The 18,169-nt window shown below is 43.1% G+C and overlaps 1 long non-coding RNA gene across 1 annotated transcript; it reads left to right on the forward strand.

The window, feature by feature from the left end:
- The first annotated feature begins 1,093 nt into the window (after positions 1-1,093).
- Positions 1,094-4,144, forward strand: LOC148029892 (uncharacterized). The gene is made up of 3 exons (XR_015692253.1): positions 1,094-1,220; positions 3,508-3,691; positions 3,924-4,144. It is a non-coding gene; the product is annotated as an uncharacterized LOC148029892 (long non-coding RNA).
- The last annotated feature ends 14,025 nt before the right edge of the window (positions 4,145-18,169 follow it).

An 18,169-nucleotide genomic window follows, 5' to 3' on the forward strand; every position in this document is an offset into this window, starting at 1 on the left:
TTCCATGGCTAAAATATCATATTATCATGTTTTAATTTGAATTATATAGAAGGGGCTACCTAAGTCAGTGCATAGCAGCATCCAATCTCGGGGTTGTGCTCACAGACCTGGTTCAGATTATGTCATTTGAAGCAGGAAGATCAGTTGAAATACTTGATGGACAGCGATGAGTCAAAGCGATCTCAGGCCTTGAACAGGGCAAGCTACCCTGCTTCTATGGAAAAGGATAGGGTAGAAGACCTGAACCTTGGAGGGAAGAATACTGAAGATGCAGAAACAAATAAGAGACCACATCGGGAGTTGTAGTAGGTGATAAAAGCAAACGAAGGAGAAGACCTATCAGCCTATAGTCATGCAGATGACAATGATGGAGAAGGAATCAGAGACGGCAGAAGAAGAACGACAGTAGATGACGAAGTTTCGAGGACAAAGAAGGAAGCAGAGACGATGATGTAGAAGACAAAGACGACATTCAAGCGGAGAAGAAGGATCGAGTTGCTGATGCAATGGAGAGAAGATGGTGGACTGGGCTCTGAAGATGAAGCCAGAAGAAGAAAGTGTTGACGAAGTAGAGAGATGAAGCCGAAGAAGGACGAGAAGTTGCAGTGACTAATGAAGAAGCCAAAGACGAAGGTGACCTACAAACAAAGCCGAAGGGAGAGAAGACGCAGAACTGAAAGACGAAGCAGACGAAGGCAAAGAAGAAGATTAGAAGTCCTACAGACGAAGTGAAAATGATGACGAGAAGACGAAGGAGCGAGTCGACAGAATCGGCGAGCTTGGAGAGGCACACGGAAGATGATCTGCTGAGAGGACGGTGAAGAGATGAATGAAAACAAAGCAAACCGTTCAGCAAGGGTAGCGTTAACTTAACACATGGAGTAAAAAGCTTTAAAAGCTTTAAAGTTTCCTAAGCTTTTAGGTATCCTGAATGTCAAGTTATGAACGTTAAAAATATTAAATTGCCTTAAGTTTGAAAGGCATAAAAAGCTTAAGGCTTTTTGGGAAAGCAAAAGCATATCCAAGGTAAGGGAGGATGTAAAAAACTATAAAAGGAGAGGAGAGTAGAGAGTTAGGGGCCCTTCTCTTGGTATCTTCTTTTCATCTTGTGAGAGATGTGAGAGGAGGGTCGCATGCGAGAGAATACTTTTGGACGTGCTATTGTCGAAGTGGAAGAAGTTAGACTTTGTGGTGTCAAACCTCGGATCAAGGCTATTAAGGTATGAGAATATAGTTTTCTTGGTTTGTTGTCAAAATTTTGTTACTTTCATTGTGAATTGTCTTGTGTGGTTCGTGGTGTGTTGTCAAATATTTTAAATTCTCCAAGTTGTGTTGTGCATTTGACAAAGTTGATTACCCCAACTAGCACTTCTTAACATCCTGTTATCGAGTTGTGAGTGAGGCTTGCTCTCGATCACCGCTCGCGTAGCATCTCTTTTTTGGTGCCCCCACTGAGGAGTGCCGAAATTTTTGACTTTGTTTGTGATTTGTGGATTGATTTCTTGTTTGTAATCATTTTTTAGATGGCTAGTTCTTTTCCTAAATTTTATGGTAAAAAGGGAGAGGATCCTAAGCGATTCCTCGAAAAGCTGGAGCTTGGATGTATTATCTAGTGAATAAATGACTCAACTCTGAAACTCCAAATTCTGAAATTTCAATTGTTAATCTTTCATGATGGGGTTTATGTTCATAATAGAAATATTGGCTAGCTTATCAAGCATTGTCGGCTAGGCACGTTGACCAATGGTAACTTGTTATTCATGTGGAGAGATAGGTCATATAAGTGTAAACTGTCCATATCCACCTAGAGCAAGGGGGGATATGTATCCTTTACCTCAAAATTTGCCTAACAGACAGAATGATTTTGGGATAGAAATAAAAAATGATTCTACTTCTCAAGAATCTAAGTTAAATGAGGAAGAGAAAGACAAAAGTTCCATAAACTGTATTCTTTTAGAAAATCAAAAAAAGAAGAAAATAAAACTATTGATGTTATGCCTGCAATTAAAAGAAGAAGAGATGTTGAGAGAGATGAACTCGAAACCAGTAAGGCTGGTGAGGAAAGAGGGAGAAAAACAAAGAGAGGAGAGAAGAAAGAGAAAAAAGAAAAAAATAGATCAAGAGCGCATAGAAAACATTATCATGCTACAGATATTCCTTTGGGAGAAGGAGAAAGTGACTATGATCTAAAGAAAGATGTGATGGGTAGGAAAGCAGACAATTTTGCTCAGTTGATGGAGTTGTGCCCTAGGATGAGAGGACTATGGAAGAAATTAGTAAATCCAAAAGGGAGAGAAAGAAAAAAATGTACTGTAAGAGTTTTGAGTGTAGAGGAGTTATTGGATATTTGTCCTCTATAGTTGATGCTTGGTACAAAAATCAAAATATAGGAGAGGCATACATAGATGAAGGAGCACAAGTCAGTGTGATTACCCAAGCATGTGTAGAATAATTTGGACTTCGAATAGTGGCACGATCTGGTTTTTGAATTAGGCTTGCAAATCATGCTAAAGTGAAATGCATAGAAATACTTCAAAATCTTGAAATCAAGGTTTATGGAGTTGTTATGAAAATTACTTGTCATGTTATGCCAGCAGGATTAGGAGCATTTCCACTTATCCTGGGTAGACCCTGGCTTAGGAGAGCAGGAGCAATACAAGATTGGGGAAAAGGAACTCTAACAATTTATGATTGTAGAGGAGTAGCAAAGAAGTTTGATATGGCCTCGAGAAAGGAATTAGTGAATGAGGATACTAGCGAGGAAGAAGAAGATGAAACTCAGGAGGGAAGTTCAGAAAGTGATTCAGATCCAAAAAAATTATCTATAATAATTGAAAAAAAAAAAGAAGAAGAAGGAAATATCCCTAGAAAACAATTAGAGACATATTCTCCATCTCCATCTGATCTAATACATGAAATTATAGCTCAACTCATTTTCAGCATGCTTCTTGAAGTCCTTGAATGCATCAAACACATCATCCTTATGTTTCAGTATGTAAAGCCAAGTATACCTCTGCTGAAATCATTAATGAAGGATACATAGTAATGAGCACCACCAAAAGAAGCATTATGAGGCCCATATATCTGAATGTACCAACTACAAGGGTTGTGAGCTATTTCGTACATGTCTCATAAATGGAAACCGTGCGTGCTTTTCAAACTGACATGCATCACATACATGTCCAAAGTCATGATACTTGAACCTAGGCAGTCCAAGCACAATCTCCTTCTGCTGCATAGATTTTAGCTTTTGTACATTCACATATCCAATCGGCTTATGCCATATCTCAACATCCCGTATAGCACCATCATCATGTGCAGATATGGCTTCTTTCAATTCTGGAATTGACACATGGAGAGTAAACATTTTGCCATCTCTTCGGCCTCTAGAAATCAATTTGCATCCATTACCATATTCTTCAACAAAGCATCCATTTCTATTAAATCTCACATGCAGATTCTGTTCTGCCATCTATCCAACTAACAAAAGATTCTTGGTTATTGTAGGTACATGTAGTACACCATGGAGGCTTTTTTTCTTGCCATCAGGCATCAACAATGGAATAATTCCTGTGTGTCGAATGTCATGTTGGGTGTCATCCCCGCTATACACATAACCATGTGAACCTGCAACCATCTCATCAAACCATTCTCCATGGGGTGTCATATGATTTGAAGCCCCTGAATCAATGTACCATCTCTCATCTTTGTTCTGCCTAGATGCATTCTTAGACACATGCTGCATGGCAAACAATCTGTCAACCTCCTCATCATCAGCACTACTAGAAGATGCATAGTATCCATGCTATTTTCCCTTTGTCTTCATATCTCCCTGCTTCATGTAACAATCCTTTGTAATGTGTCCATATTTTCCGTGCAGTCCTTATCTCTCTTTGACTAATCATTTGCCTGGCATGAACCAGATCCACCACCTCTACCATGGAGTTATCTTCCCCTACCTCTAAAGCTGCCAGATCCACACTAGCCCTGTGCATTTGTGCCATGCAAGACGTTCTGCTGATGCTGTCTATAAAAGTTTCGAGTGTCTCCTCGACCTTGAAAAGAGCCACGACCTCTGTCGCCTTTGCCACACTAGCTAGAGTAAAGAACAGTATCTCTGCTTTGAGACGTACTAGAATATGTATTCAGCCGAAGCTTAACTTCCTCATGTAATAGCAAAGCAATCAACTCATCCCAATCAAGGGATTCAGCTCTCACAGAAATAGACGTATCAAATGCTTTATACTCTTTGCGAAGTCCATTTAATGTCATTGCTATCATATCATCCTCAAACACTAAAGATCCAATGGTGGTAAGATGATCTGCTATATTCTTGATCTCTATAGTTTAGGCTTGAATGTTTCTACCATTTCTACACATGTTATTGAACTGTTGCTTTAGCTGAATCTTTCTTGCATGTGTTACATTTCCATAACTCTTCATGAGTATGTTCCATGCATCCTTTGGAGAACTACATCCAGTAATCTGTATAACCATAGCATCTGATATACATAATGAAAACCAATGTAACACCTTGCATGATCTCTCAGTCCATAGCTTATGAGCCCTTTTCTAATTATTTTTCGGATTCCTTTCATGCATTTCAAGTTCAGCGTCATCACCTGTACATAAGTCCCAATAACCTCTACCAACCAAAAAATTCTTCATAGGAACTTCCATAAGGCAAAATTTTTGTTGTCCATCTTTTCTACCACAATTTGAGTGATATTTTCAATGCCTTGAGCATTTGCCATAGTTACATCTTAGGTATTCAGTGATGTATACAACTTGTAAGTATCTGACTCCTTTTCTTATAGTTCAAGACTAGTTTCATGCTATTCAAGATAGTTTCCTATAATTCAAGACAATTTCCCTGACAACCTGCTTGCTGTAAATAATATTCAAACAATGAAAAAACACACTCGACTAAGTGTAAACCAAGCTCAAATCAGTTCAAAACATTCTATGGTAGTGGCAAAACATCCTAGTAACAAACTATATCCATACAAGTATAAATGTTTGTATTGTATGCAAGTAGCAGTACCAAACTATAACTAACAGTATTTTCTCTGGCAAAACAAGAGTACTCAGACCTCAAAACAACCCCAAAACATCTCATTCAGTTGCCACTCTATCTAGGAGTTGATACATGTCCAATCAATTAGAATATATTGCATGTATGTCATGTGAAGATGATAGGTATCCTTCCTACAAACAATAACCAGCCAATACCCTGGTATAACCAGCAATAAATTAGTCCAAAATTTGGACTTTTAGCACTCAAAATATCCCAAAAAGCATCTACCACTCAAGTGGTTTGATCCAAGCATTTGTTAGTAGCAAATAAGCATCACACATACTTCAACCTTATAGATATATTGTTTCCAAATTCAGGATAGCAACCAATTCATTGTTTCCAACCTACAAATAAGCTCCAAAACTGAGCATTTAACACTCCAATATCATGCTCAAATGCATGATAATAAGGGCATATACATTGTTAGGATGAAATCCACCGGTGCCTTGGAATCACTTGCTCTTTATTGCAATAAACAACTAGTCTGCACATGTCTGTGTTGAATATCTCAAAATTTGTAAGGAATTTGGAAAAAAAAAATCTACAAATTTGTAGACCACATCGGAATGGTTTGGAACAACGGGCCGTTTCTCTAAAAATAATTTATGTAGCAAGATATAGCCTTTGCAAAAAAAGGGCAAGCACAATCTCTTTTGATGATGTTTTCTTCAGATCTGATGTCTTGATGTCAAATGGCCATTTCCAAGTCTTCAGGTTTCAGGCATTCAAGCTCTGATACCATGTTGGAAAAGAGGGACAGAGATAGAGTAGAGTGGAAGATGAGCCTCATCTCATTGTTTTTGTTCTTCCATCATACAAACTAAAAGAGACTTAGACACATAGTTATGACTAACCAATACTAATTGTGGTTAAGTCACTGACTACACCGACTTATTGAATGTCACACACATGTAGAGCTGTATCTAACTAATGTCGATCACACACATAAAGATAAACTGACTGAAGAGTAACGGGAGCTTAATATTCTAACAAACCCTAGCCAAGGGTGTTCTAAATAGCCATGATGGGAAGGTGGACCAAACCCGCCACGAGAGGTCTCTCCGCAGGTTGGTTTGAATGTAGGAGGACGCTTGGATGCTGGGGGGGCTCTAGTTGTAAATTCCTTGCCTCTCCGAGTCCCACTCAAACGATTTGAGTGACTTGAGATAGATTCTTGAGGCCCCTATTACTAGTGCAAGGGCAAATTCTTAGAGGAAAAAAGGTGCATCCATATGGATTGCCAAAATTGTTCCTTTTGAACAAGACTTGTATCTCAGCTAAAATGCTAATATTAAGTTTACTTCTAAGGAACCTGTTTGAAATTATTTTTGTGTCAGTGCCATAAGATTACTTGAATGAATCATTTTTCCTAAGAGGCTTAATTAGGAAAATCGCTTTTAAATGTCACACATAAAGGTGATAGGGGCTAATTAGATAACTAAAGTACACCTATATTGGAAAGTGGCTGGGCGGATGAATGATCTGCCCTAGGACTGGGTGGTCTTAGGGAACTAGGAGGCTTCTCACAAGATTTTACCATCATTCAACCTTTAGGGAGTGTGGATTAGAACCTAATTCATGCCATTTTAGGGAATCATAATGGGATTATGCGCCCTACAGGTAGAGAAGTGGAGGGGCACATCCCTCTCGTTTCTCATTCTCCTTGAACCATGTGGAGTATGGACCTGCTTTAAATTGGGTAACTCTGCGTAAAGTAGAATGTCCACAAGACCTTGACCACTAGGGACTCAAGTTTCAGGTTGATCCTAGTGGGTTTGGCATGAACATTCCGTTGTGAGGCGGACTTGCGAAACCCTAGGTGACTAACCCGGTGACATTCCATAGGAGTGCTAGTAGGCAGTGACACTTAGATTCATTTCTTAATGGACTACCAAAACATGCTTGGAAAACCAATAGACGGGAACGTCACAGTTGGTATCAAAGCCAACGAATGACTAAAACAATTAGGATAGATTGGCAAGAGTGAAGTGATGTTTTTATTAGAAAATGTTTTTCTTTTTACTCACTTGTGGAGTGTTGTTACTTTTAGACTTACGAGGCATGAAGCAGGTTCCTCGTACTTCATATCATGTTTGACAGCTATAAACTCTTTAAGTTATCGCAGACGGTTCGACATGATGGGGATCCTAGATTGGCTCTATAACCCCTCACCCTTGTATGTGGAGAAGCATTGGGCTCGGAGCATGGGATCTTGCTACATAGATGCCAATTGACTCACCTATCTTCAAGACAACCTAAAGAGGCTAAAGTGGTTAGAGGACTTGAATATTATCAAGTGATTCATCTTCCATGAGGCTCGTGTGCACGCAACCCTGCACATCAGATGCCGACAAGTAGATCACAATAACTACATCTACAAAGAGGTTGTTAAAATCTTACCAGCAGACAAAATTAAAGTAATGGGGAAAAATGAACATCATGGCTATCAAAAACATAGATTTCCTAAACTTCCCATGACTTATCGCTTCATGAGAATCCATTCCCCCAATTCATACTATTATTGTGTCCGTGTAGTTGAATCCAATATGGAATGATTAACATGGCATTGTTGTAACTCCTGAAAAGAAAATAATCTTAGCCAATGCCTATCTATTCCCAAGTAATTGTACTTGAGCCTTACGCTTCCATATGGTTAAATAATAATTTTATGTTCATTGGAATTGTTGCATAGTAGTGATGGAAAATATGTACACATTGATTTAAGTTATATGAGGAAGTGTTAATGCAATCCTAACAGCGAAGGTTTAAATTGGTAACTAGATACAACCCCAAGCACAGATCCAAAATCATGTTTCCGCACTAAGCCCAACAAAGGCACAAGAGAAGAAGCTTATTCTCAAACAAATTAAACCACCAAATTTTGAGGAAAAGGGAAGATTATTGAAGCCGATGCCAAAATATGGATTGAATTCATGGATGACTATTTTAGTGTGGCTGGAACACCACTTGTGAACCAAGCCATGATTTCCAAGCTCAAGCTCACAGGCGAAGCTAGGCTATGGTGGAAGCAATGGTGTAAGGACCAAGCAGTCAATGAAAGCACAATAACTTGAGAAAAACTAAAGGAAGCAGTGCATGGAGGGTATATGCCACCTACGTATAGAACCCAGAAGATGAATGAGTTCTTTAAGTTGAAACAATTGGGCTTGTCTTTGGAGGCATACTACTCAAAATTTGTCTCCTTAGTGAAATACGCCCCGACAATGAGTATCCCCCAACAAGTCTCAAAGTTTTGTGATGGCTTGAATTCACCAATAAACACTTAGTTGGAATCAATGCGTCCTTCAAATTTGCAAGATAATTTAATAAGAGTAGGACCTATTGCCCAATAAGTCTAGCTAAAGTTCGGACCTTGGTCTTACAAAGACCAGAATTGAGGGATGTTGAAAGTTCAAATTAAAAGGGTGCAAGGATAGAGTCAAGGCCAATGGAAGAAGCCGAGAGCAAATGCAATCATTGACTTTGTCCCCACTCAAATAAGTAATCAAAGGGTGTGTTGTTTCCACTGCAATGAACCTTGGCACTTCAAAAGGGAATGCCCCAAACTTGGCAGAGATTGCCATCAAGGAATATTTAGTGGCCAAGCAAGGGCGACTTGTGGCTACGATCATGCAGCATTGGGAAGGGAAAAAACATCCAATATTACCACTAAAGGATTTGACGAAGAAGATCCGTCCATGGAAGTTGAGATTGAAAGGGCCACTGTTCATGCCGCTCTCCATAAAAGGGGCCAAACCACCAATTCTTGGTGATTCAAACACCATCAAATCACTCGAGTAAGAAATTCAAAACTCTAATTGATTGTGGTAACACTCACTCTTTCATTTTACCAACCTGTGCAAGAAGGTAAGGGATAACCACAATAGCTGCAGCCACTTTGCTTCTTGAACTAGCAAATGGATAAGAAATTACTTGCACTAGAGGAACTGCTAAGGTGGAATTCCTACATGGAAATGAGCCCACATCTGTTAAGTTCAGGGTAATCAATCCATGAATCCCTACTTGGGATGGATTGGCTAATCCTCAATGATGCTCACATTCATTGTGGAAAGCGTCAAGTCTCCTTTAGGAATCCTAAGGGTGAGCTAGTTACAACGCAAGGAGAAGTAGGTAAACCAAAGATCCAACTAGCTAAGGCAACACAAATAGCTCAAGGAATAAGGAAAGGATTACCCGTCTACATGATCAAGCTAAATAAACCAGACTAGGTAGAGGACACCACTGAAGAACCATCATGGTTAAAAGAATATGTGGATGTGTTCTCGGAAGAATTGAGTGAATTACCACTGCCTAGTGAAGTGGATCACGAGATTAAGCTAATTCTAGGAGCTGCATCAATTGTGAAAAGGCCCTACAAGATGTCCATTCCTGGAGCCATTGAGTTAAAGGAACAACTCAAATAACTACTAAACCAAGGGTACATACGCCCTAGCATCTCTCCTTGGGGGGGCTCCAATCTTGTTCTAAAAGAAGAAGGATGGTACGCTTTGCCTTTGCATTGATTATAGAGGCTTGAACTAAGTAACCATTAAAAATAAGTATTCCATTCCGAGGATAGATGAGTTGCTCGATTGACTACAAGGAGCAAAAATATTTTCCAAGATTGATTTGAGGTCAAGGTATTATCATATTCGCATTAAGGATGAGGATATTCTGAAGGCATATGGTCATTTTGAATTTAGAGTAATGTCTTTTGGATTAACTAATGCCCTTGCCACCTTTAACTGGATAATGCATGACATTTTTAGACCATACCTTAATGATTTCATACTCATCTTCTTTGATGACACCTTGGTTTATTCCAAGGAAGAGGGGAATCATGAATCTCAAGTTTGCGTCGTCCTTGAGACCACGAGGACTCATAAGCTAAGAAGAAAAAGTGTGCCCTCCTCAAAAGGCGAATTGAATATCTTAGATTTATTGTGTCAAATGAAGGAATCTTTGTAGACCCTACAAAGGTTAAGGATGTCCAAGAGTAGTTTCTACCACTGGCTACTATTAAAGAAGTGCGTAGCTTTCTTGGATTAACAGGTTGGTACAGGATCTTCAGTAAGGACTATGCTTTAATTGTAGCACCCCTCACAAATTTGCTAAAAAAGTAAGTTGCCATAGCGTGGACGCCCTTTGAACAAGCAAGTTTAGACCATTTCAAGCATAGCTTTGTGACAACACCAATTCTGAAGCTCCCTGACTTAAGTAAGGAATTTGAATTTGTCATGGATGCTAGCTCACTTGCATTGGGTACTTATGCAAGAAGGTCATCCTATCGCCTATTCCTCGCGGAAGCTAAAAACCCATGAAAGGAATTATGCCACCCATGACCTACAACTGCTAGCAGTGATTCATGCCGTCAAACTTTGGCGACATTACTTGCTTCGTAACAAGTTTTCTTTAGTCACCGACCATAAGAGCCTTTAATGGATCTTCAGCAAAACCTCAGCATGAGGCATCGTCGTTGGATGGAAATTCTGTAGGAGTATGATTTTGAGATCAGGTATTGACCCAGCTGTTAACCCCAAGCCGAGAAGGCGGAAGGACGAATGAAAAAGCAGAAAGAATATGGAAAAGGAGCAAGGACACACGGGCCGACTCCAAAGCTAAGCCGGGGCCAAAAGCATAGTTTTAAATAAAAGGCGCACCAAAAACTCCAAAAACTCTTGTAAAAGAGCGCCAGGCTCCCTCCTGTGCCACCTGTAAAAGAATAGTCGAATATAGGCCTAGGGCATTAAGCAAAAAGAGGGAATTAGAAAAGGGGACCTTGCCACAATGGCTGGTCATGTAAAAAAGGATGGGTGCCCATGGAGTTTTAGGGTTTGTATATATAAAGTTCAAAAAGTGAATGGAAGCTCATTCTTTGGTGTGTGCCCAATAAGAGCTCTTCTTTTCTTCTCTTCTTCCCCTCTCCTTGCTTGTGTGTGCTCTTGAGACAGGGAGTGATTGTGAGAGTGAGGGAGGGAGTAAGTGGAAGTGAGGGATCAAGGGGGTGAAGCTCTTCACCATCTTCTCTTCTCTTCTCTTCTCTTTCCTTCTTTTGTGCGTACGGTAATGGCGGTTGGAGCTTGGAGAAGGAGGAGGCTTAAGCATGCTTGAGCTAGCATCTAGGATCGTGGAGCTACCGGAGTGTGGAAGAGAGGAGGAAACTCATATCGGCATCAAGGTAAGCTTACTACACTTGTAGGATCGAGGGCGCATCGGCTATGTGAGAGGTAGCCATTAGAGCTCGCTTGGAATGCTTGAAACAATAAGCGGCCCATGGGTCTTCGCAGTTGAGTGAAAGCTCCCACATTTTGGTTCCATTTTTGGGACCACAGATTCAAGCTTGAGCGCTTGCGTGCCCCATATCATGCATCGAAGTAAGGGATTCTCCCCCGAAATGGAGCTTGAGGTAGGTAGAAAGGTTGGGTGTTTTGAACTTCGAAACAAGTAAGTATTTTGGGTTTGTTTGTTTGTTTGACGATTGGAAAATAGGGAGAAATCATGTCACTTTGTTGCTTTCTATTCTCGTTGCATTTCGTGTAGGGTAGCATTAGGAAATCGAACCGGAAAAGGGTAGGGTTTACTGTTGCAAATAGTGCAAAACAGGGCATAAAACATGCAAAAAATGGCAAAAAGCTAGCTTGGGATGCTTAATATCGGTAAGTGAATGATTGAGAGTGTCAAGGGGTTTAAGGGTTAGGAGGCCAAGGGAGAGCTCATTTGCAACCACTGCAGTGAGAGAGAGCCCTCGCAAAGATTCGATTTGATCGCATCGTTGGAGAGCCTACCACTTACCCCAGGTATGCCAATCACTTCCCTTGGTGCCTTAGCCAGGATATGGAAGTTTATGCAAGGGATGATTGCTTGACTAGGGAAATTCGATTGAAATCGTCATTGTGTAGCATTCATCGCACCGTATTCAGCCCATCTGAACGGCCCTTGTTACGCCGAGTCCCAGACTCGACCCTCGGACCCGCCCATTCAGACCTCGACCCAAAAACTCTACTCGGCCCTCAGACCCGATACTCGACTCGGCCCGTCCGAGTTACTCAACTCAACCGATTCGAGTTACTCGACTTAGCCCTTTGACCAAACTAACACTCGGCCCCAATTCCACTCGGCCCGAGTGTCCACTCGGCCCAAGACACGATACTCGGCCCTCGGCCCAACATCTCGCTCGACCCGTCTGAGTTACTCCACTCGGACCTCGGCCTACGAAAAAACTTTTTGCACTCGAACAAGCGAGATTCGGCCCGTTCGAGTCACCCGCTCAGCCCCCTGCTATTCGGACCAGTTGGGCCGAGTGTGTGCCCCAACTAAGTCTCAGAGATTTGAGTTGACCCAACTAGAGCTCAGCGGCGCAACCTGTCCTAAGCCTTCTTAACGTTTAAAGCCTGATTCTGGTGCATCGAGTAGACAAAATTGTAAGGCATGGCCGTTTAACAGTTTGAGTGCGCTATTGTGATACCTAGAAACCCAGAGACCTAGAGGTAACCCGCCGAGCCATAAAACCCTGATCGAGCCCAAAAGAAACGGCAAGGCAATGTAGTCGAGAGGCCCTAAATCCCTCCTAGATGGCCAGAGAATCGATCTACCAAGCCTATCAGGCCCAAGGGTGCATGAAACCCTAATCGAGACCAAAAAAACGGCAAGGCAATGTAGCCGAGAGGCCCTAAATCCCTCCTAGACAGCCAAAGAATTGATCTACCAAGCCTATCAGGCCAAAGGGTGCATGAGATTCTTAGAGATTGTTTGTCGCACTCACCTTGAATTTTGGCACTTGAAGGGCACTTACGAAAAACTAAATGCCTGGTTGAACACACGTGCACTAGAAAGAACACATGCATGGAGTGGAGATAACTTAAGAATGGCATTTAATAAGTCAAGAAACTCACTGAGATAAGCCACTCAAGGAACCCACGAATAGGAGAGAACCCACGGACGGAGACAAACCATCAACATGCAAAGTAGGCCAAGCAAGTAGCGCAAACGAAGGGGATTTCACAAACCCACTCAATCCAAGTGATAGCTTGGTGAAGCACGAGAACCCAACTATGGTAGAGGAAAGCTCGAACCTCAGGTTTAACGAGGAACTTGACTTGGGCATCTTCCCAGAGACTATTCAGCAATTGGTCAGCAGCTACGATGCGCATGCCCGATATGAGCACAGCGGTCGGATAGCAGAGGCTATCATCACAGACTTGGAAGAAGAGAGAAAGCTAGCCCATAAGGCATTGCAAGGCATAGATGCATACAAGAGAGACCAGCAGGTCAGGAATCAAAGGCAAATCACAGAGTTGCATGAGGTATAGCGAATACTAAACTTAGCTGGCAGAAACTGAACGAATCACGAGAGAGCCATAGAAGGAGACTTAACGCTGAGCGAACTTCTTATGAAGTGCTTGTTAGACAACACCGCAGTAGACCAAAGTGCTGCAGCGTTAGCAACCTCATTGCTTGCACGGTTAGAAGCAACCCAAGGCTTTAAGAGCCTGTCTAAAATCCTGATAGTCGCAAAGTAGCTCGACAAGTACCAACCCCATGATGACCCATTCAACTTTGTAGAGCAGATCGAGCAGGTCTGCGAAGCCAATGGCCTCAACGACCTGACTCAGCATTCTCAAGCGTTCGGACTCTTCTTAGGTGACAAGGGCAGGACCAGGTATACAAGTTTAGACGCTACAGAGCGGGCAAACTTCAACAGCCTCAAGGATCTCTTCATTAAGAGATTTTCCGAGCTTGGATACTCTGACAATCTGCTAGTGTGATTGATGAATGTCAAGCAGAAAGAGAAGGACATTCACGATTACGTAACCCATATAAGGAGCCTCTTCAAGAGAATCCCTAAAGGTGAATGACCGGTTGAAAGAGTAGTTTCAACTGTGTTCATCAGTGGAATTAAAAATGAGGAATTGTATAAGGCCTTGGCAGCCAACTCGAGCTTGCAGCGAGACATGCTAGCTAGGGTTTTTGAGAAAGCTATCAGAGTTGATGACCAACTGAAAGAGAGGAGCTCCAAGAACTCCAATTCAGAAGAAACCAATTCACAAGGTTTGGAAAGAGCACTAACCTCTAGTGAGCGACCCGCACCATCATCCCAAGATAAGGGGAAGGCCACCGAGACGGAACCATGACTTGATTGATGTCAAGATGGAGATAGTCAAGCTGCAAGACCTGTGGAGACGACCAACGTGGCCACACATCCAATGTGCATACTGTGGCGAAAATAATTTGCCATCCGAGTGTCAAGACCCTCCATCGAGACCTTGTGCTAACTGCGGCAGGTTCAGTCACGACGGTATGCACTGCAGATTGCTCAAGAGACTTTCGTACTCCCAACCATATGGTCAGCCTTACCTAGCAAACAGATCACAACCACTTCTCGGAAGGGGAGTCCCATTGGCCCTTCCTGTGCCTAACGACATGAAGCCGGCTGTCCCCAGGATAGACATACACCCTACAGGTATACCTAGGCCACCCGGTCCCTATGTGACCCATCCACTGAGTGATGCTCCAGTCCACTACGTGGAAGAGCCAAATGAGGAAGAGACTTATTTATACTCTTATGTCTCTCACGATGAAGAGGGTAACGCCATCCTCATGGACTATCGACCAGTACCAGTGATGATGTTAGGAAGAGGACGAGGTAGAGGCCTAGGGGGGCAGATGCAGGATCCAATCATCTATTGGATCTATGGACACCCAGGCTATGTCTCAATGCATTGCCTCAAGAGGGAGCAATAGAACAGAGACAAGGCTGACCTAAGGTGTATAGAGTGTGGAATCACCCATCTCTTCCTCGATTGCCCAAAGCGGAAACCTTTTACAAATTCAACCAAAGTATCATCTATCCCATTGGGGCTGTTCGACGTCGAGAACCTTGATGGGGAGGTCATGCCCATCTCGTGGCGGGTCATGACCTGTGCCCAAACAAAGCAGACCGGCATATCACTACCAAGGCCTAGCAACCTCGATGCAGCCTCGATGGGAAAAAAGAGCCACATGCGAAGGAAGAGGAGGCCGAAGGCTAAGATCGCACTGAAAGCTGAGAGTGCTACAGCTCTACCTGTTGGAAAGAAATTCGAGGACACAAAGACGGAAACTTCAGCCCCCAAGATAGCTGAAAAGAGGAGTGCCAAGGTAGAGTAGTACTCGCGTCTGAAGAGCCAACCCGAGGCCATAGAGAAGGTGAGGGACTCAGTAAAAGAGGCACAAGCACAGTTAAGGGACGCTGAGCCCATCCTAGAGGATGGGAGCGAGGATCTCATCAGCATGACCACGGTAGACTCACCCCCTCAACCAAAGTCAGGAAGGGCAACCACACCCCAGATAACACCCCTTAGGGCAAGGCTTGACGCTGAAGGCCCACAAATTAGTCACGGCCCTTGGCCAGGACAATTCGGCACAGGAGAGAGACAAGCAACCGATAGCCTCCTCACCATGTTAGTGACCACCCCAGTGACACTAAGCCTAGGAGACCTGCTTAAACAACACCCCACCCTATGGCGAAACCTCAAGCAGTGGGTCTAGGAGTCACAAGAATAGGCATTGGATCTACATGATTAAGACTCAGAAACACAAATACCAAGTCTAACGCTACACTATGTGCCAAAATCCTTGCACATTAACACTTTCTGGGAAGGCATCGAAATGCATGCAGTGTTACCAGTACTAGCCTTAGGAGACACAACAAGAAAGGGGATCATAGACACGGGAGTTGGGGTTAGTGTGCTAACCCATGCGGTACTACAAACCTAGGAAAACCCACCTGTTGAGACCACTCGGTTTAACATCACGTTAGCAAACTGCATAAGAGTGAGGCCATTCGGGGTACTAAAAAACTGGCCACTAAATATCGCAAGTTTCCAGTTCTCGGTTGACTTTATAGTCATGAAGGGGGTGGACTATGATAGCTTGTTAGGCTGGCCCTGGACGCGCAATGCCAGAGTTATTGCAAATTGGGGTAACGGCTTGATATTCTTAGGCAACATGACAAAAGTTGTGAGGGTGGAGATGGACAATTGGAAAACCTCACGAGTCAACTTGGATGCCATCTCCTCGATGCTCAAGGGCGACAGTCAGGTCAAGAAGTCTTATGGGCCCTTGACCAAGTATATCCCATGTCCAAAAGATGAGCGGGATTGGATGGATGTCCTTGCTACAATGGACATGCCATTCTCGGACCAAGAATTGCATGAGCAAGCCATCAAGATGATGGGCGCGATCAATGGCATGCCCACTATACCAGTGTGCATGATGGAAGGAACCCATATTGGGAGACCTAAGCCCGTCACCTTCCAAGTGCCAAGCAACAAGAAAGAACTCCATGAGGCCCTGGAATACTTAACAGACAAGCTGGCTTACAACTCAACAGCAAACCTCACACCTCTCCAGGACCTCTTAGGCGAATTTGAGTGGCAATGGACCAGAGTGCATGACCTAACCTTATGTACAACTGGGCCTTAGTCCCAGATCATCGACAAGAGAAGTACCAATCCCTACTGGACGACAAACCAGCTAGTGTAGAGGACTCTGACGACGAGTACAAAGACTACCAACCCTTGAGGGATGAAAGTGAGGGTGAGGTAGATTCGGTAGAGTAGGACACACGGAGACATGAAATAGAACAAATACGGGTAGATTCCAAGCCGCAAAAAAGAAGTGCCTATAAGGCAGAGTGAGGACTCATGCACATGAATTGTGATCGTGTGACTGGTTAGAACACGTAGCAACCATAGACCTTGAGCAAGCAGGCCTAGCTCGACCAGGGGCAACACAAGTGCTTAGAGCAGAATTACCATCTGAACTGCGACCACCAGGGGAGACCCCCTCTTCTAGTGAAGATGGCGAGTTTGACTCTGAGTCAAAAGTGAGCTCGGATAGCGACCCAAAATACCTAGGCCGCCCAAGACCCGACGCACAACCGAGGACTTACCTATCCACCTGAGATGCAAACGATTGAAGCAAGAAAGGGCAAACCAGCCCAAGGACACCCGAACAGATGCGCAATGAAAACCATGGGACCTTCCAAAATGATTTACGAAATTCAAGAAAGGCGAAAGGGTAGTGATCTTGATGGGTGCCAAACGGGAAGGGAAAATGAGCGAACCAATGGAGGGACCAGCTAGGGTCAAAGAGGTGAACTTAGCCCGGGAAGGGGAGACACCCCGACCAGTCTTCCTTGCGGGTGACCTGGCTGAGGACGAGGAGGCAAATCTGGTCACCCTCTTGTGAGAGTATGTGGACATGTTTGCATGGTCCTTGGAAGAGCTTAAAGGGGTAGATCCAAGTGTGGTGACTCATAACATACCCATGACACTAGATGTAGCGTCGGTGAAGCAGTGACCATACCCAATGAATCCTAAGCATGCTCATGCTATTAAGGAAGAAATTAACAAGCTGAGGAAAGCAGGATTCATTTATGAAATTGAGCACACACACTGGGTATCACCCATAGTAGTGATGAAGAAAAATGGAAAAATTAGAGTGTGCGTCAATTATATAAAGGTGAATGTTGCTACCAAAAGAGATAACTATCCATTGCCATACACTGAGCACATGCTTGAAAGAGTGGCAGGCAAGGAGGCCTACGGTTTCCTAGATGGCTTCTCAGGATACAACCAGGTGCAAGTGCATCCTGCCGATAGGCATAAGAGTGCCTTCGCCACTGAGTGGGGTGTCTTTGCGTACATTGTCATGCCTTTTGGGTTGACTAATGCCCCTGCCACCTTCCAACGTCTCATGTGCACCATATTTAAAGACATGCTTCGGAAGGAGTTAGATGTCTTTGTCGATGACCTCTACGTTCACTGGACCTGGATGGAACACTTGAACAAACTCCAAGCAGTCTTTGATTGGTGTCGCCTATATCATCTCTCCCTGAATCCCTTGAAATGCTAGTTTTGGGTAAAATATGGATGCATCCTCAGCTACGTGGTGTCGAAGAACGGCATTGCCACTGACTTCTTGAAGGTCAGGGCTATTGTCAACCTTCCACCCCCAACCAACTACAAGGGAGTTCAATGATTCTTAGACCATACGGGATACTATCGACTGTTTGTGTTGAAATACACATTGATAGCAAGACCTTTGCAC

Source organism: Lygodium microphyllum, chromosome 10 (genome assembly GCF_053477565.2).
Source record: "Lygodium microphyllum isolate KBCC chromosome 10, Lygodium_microphyllum_v1.1.10, whole genome shotgun sequence".
Lineage (NCBI taxonomy): Eukaryota > Viridiplantae > Streptophyta > Polypodiopsida > Schizaeales > Lygodiaceae > Lygodium > Lygodium microphyllum.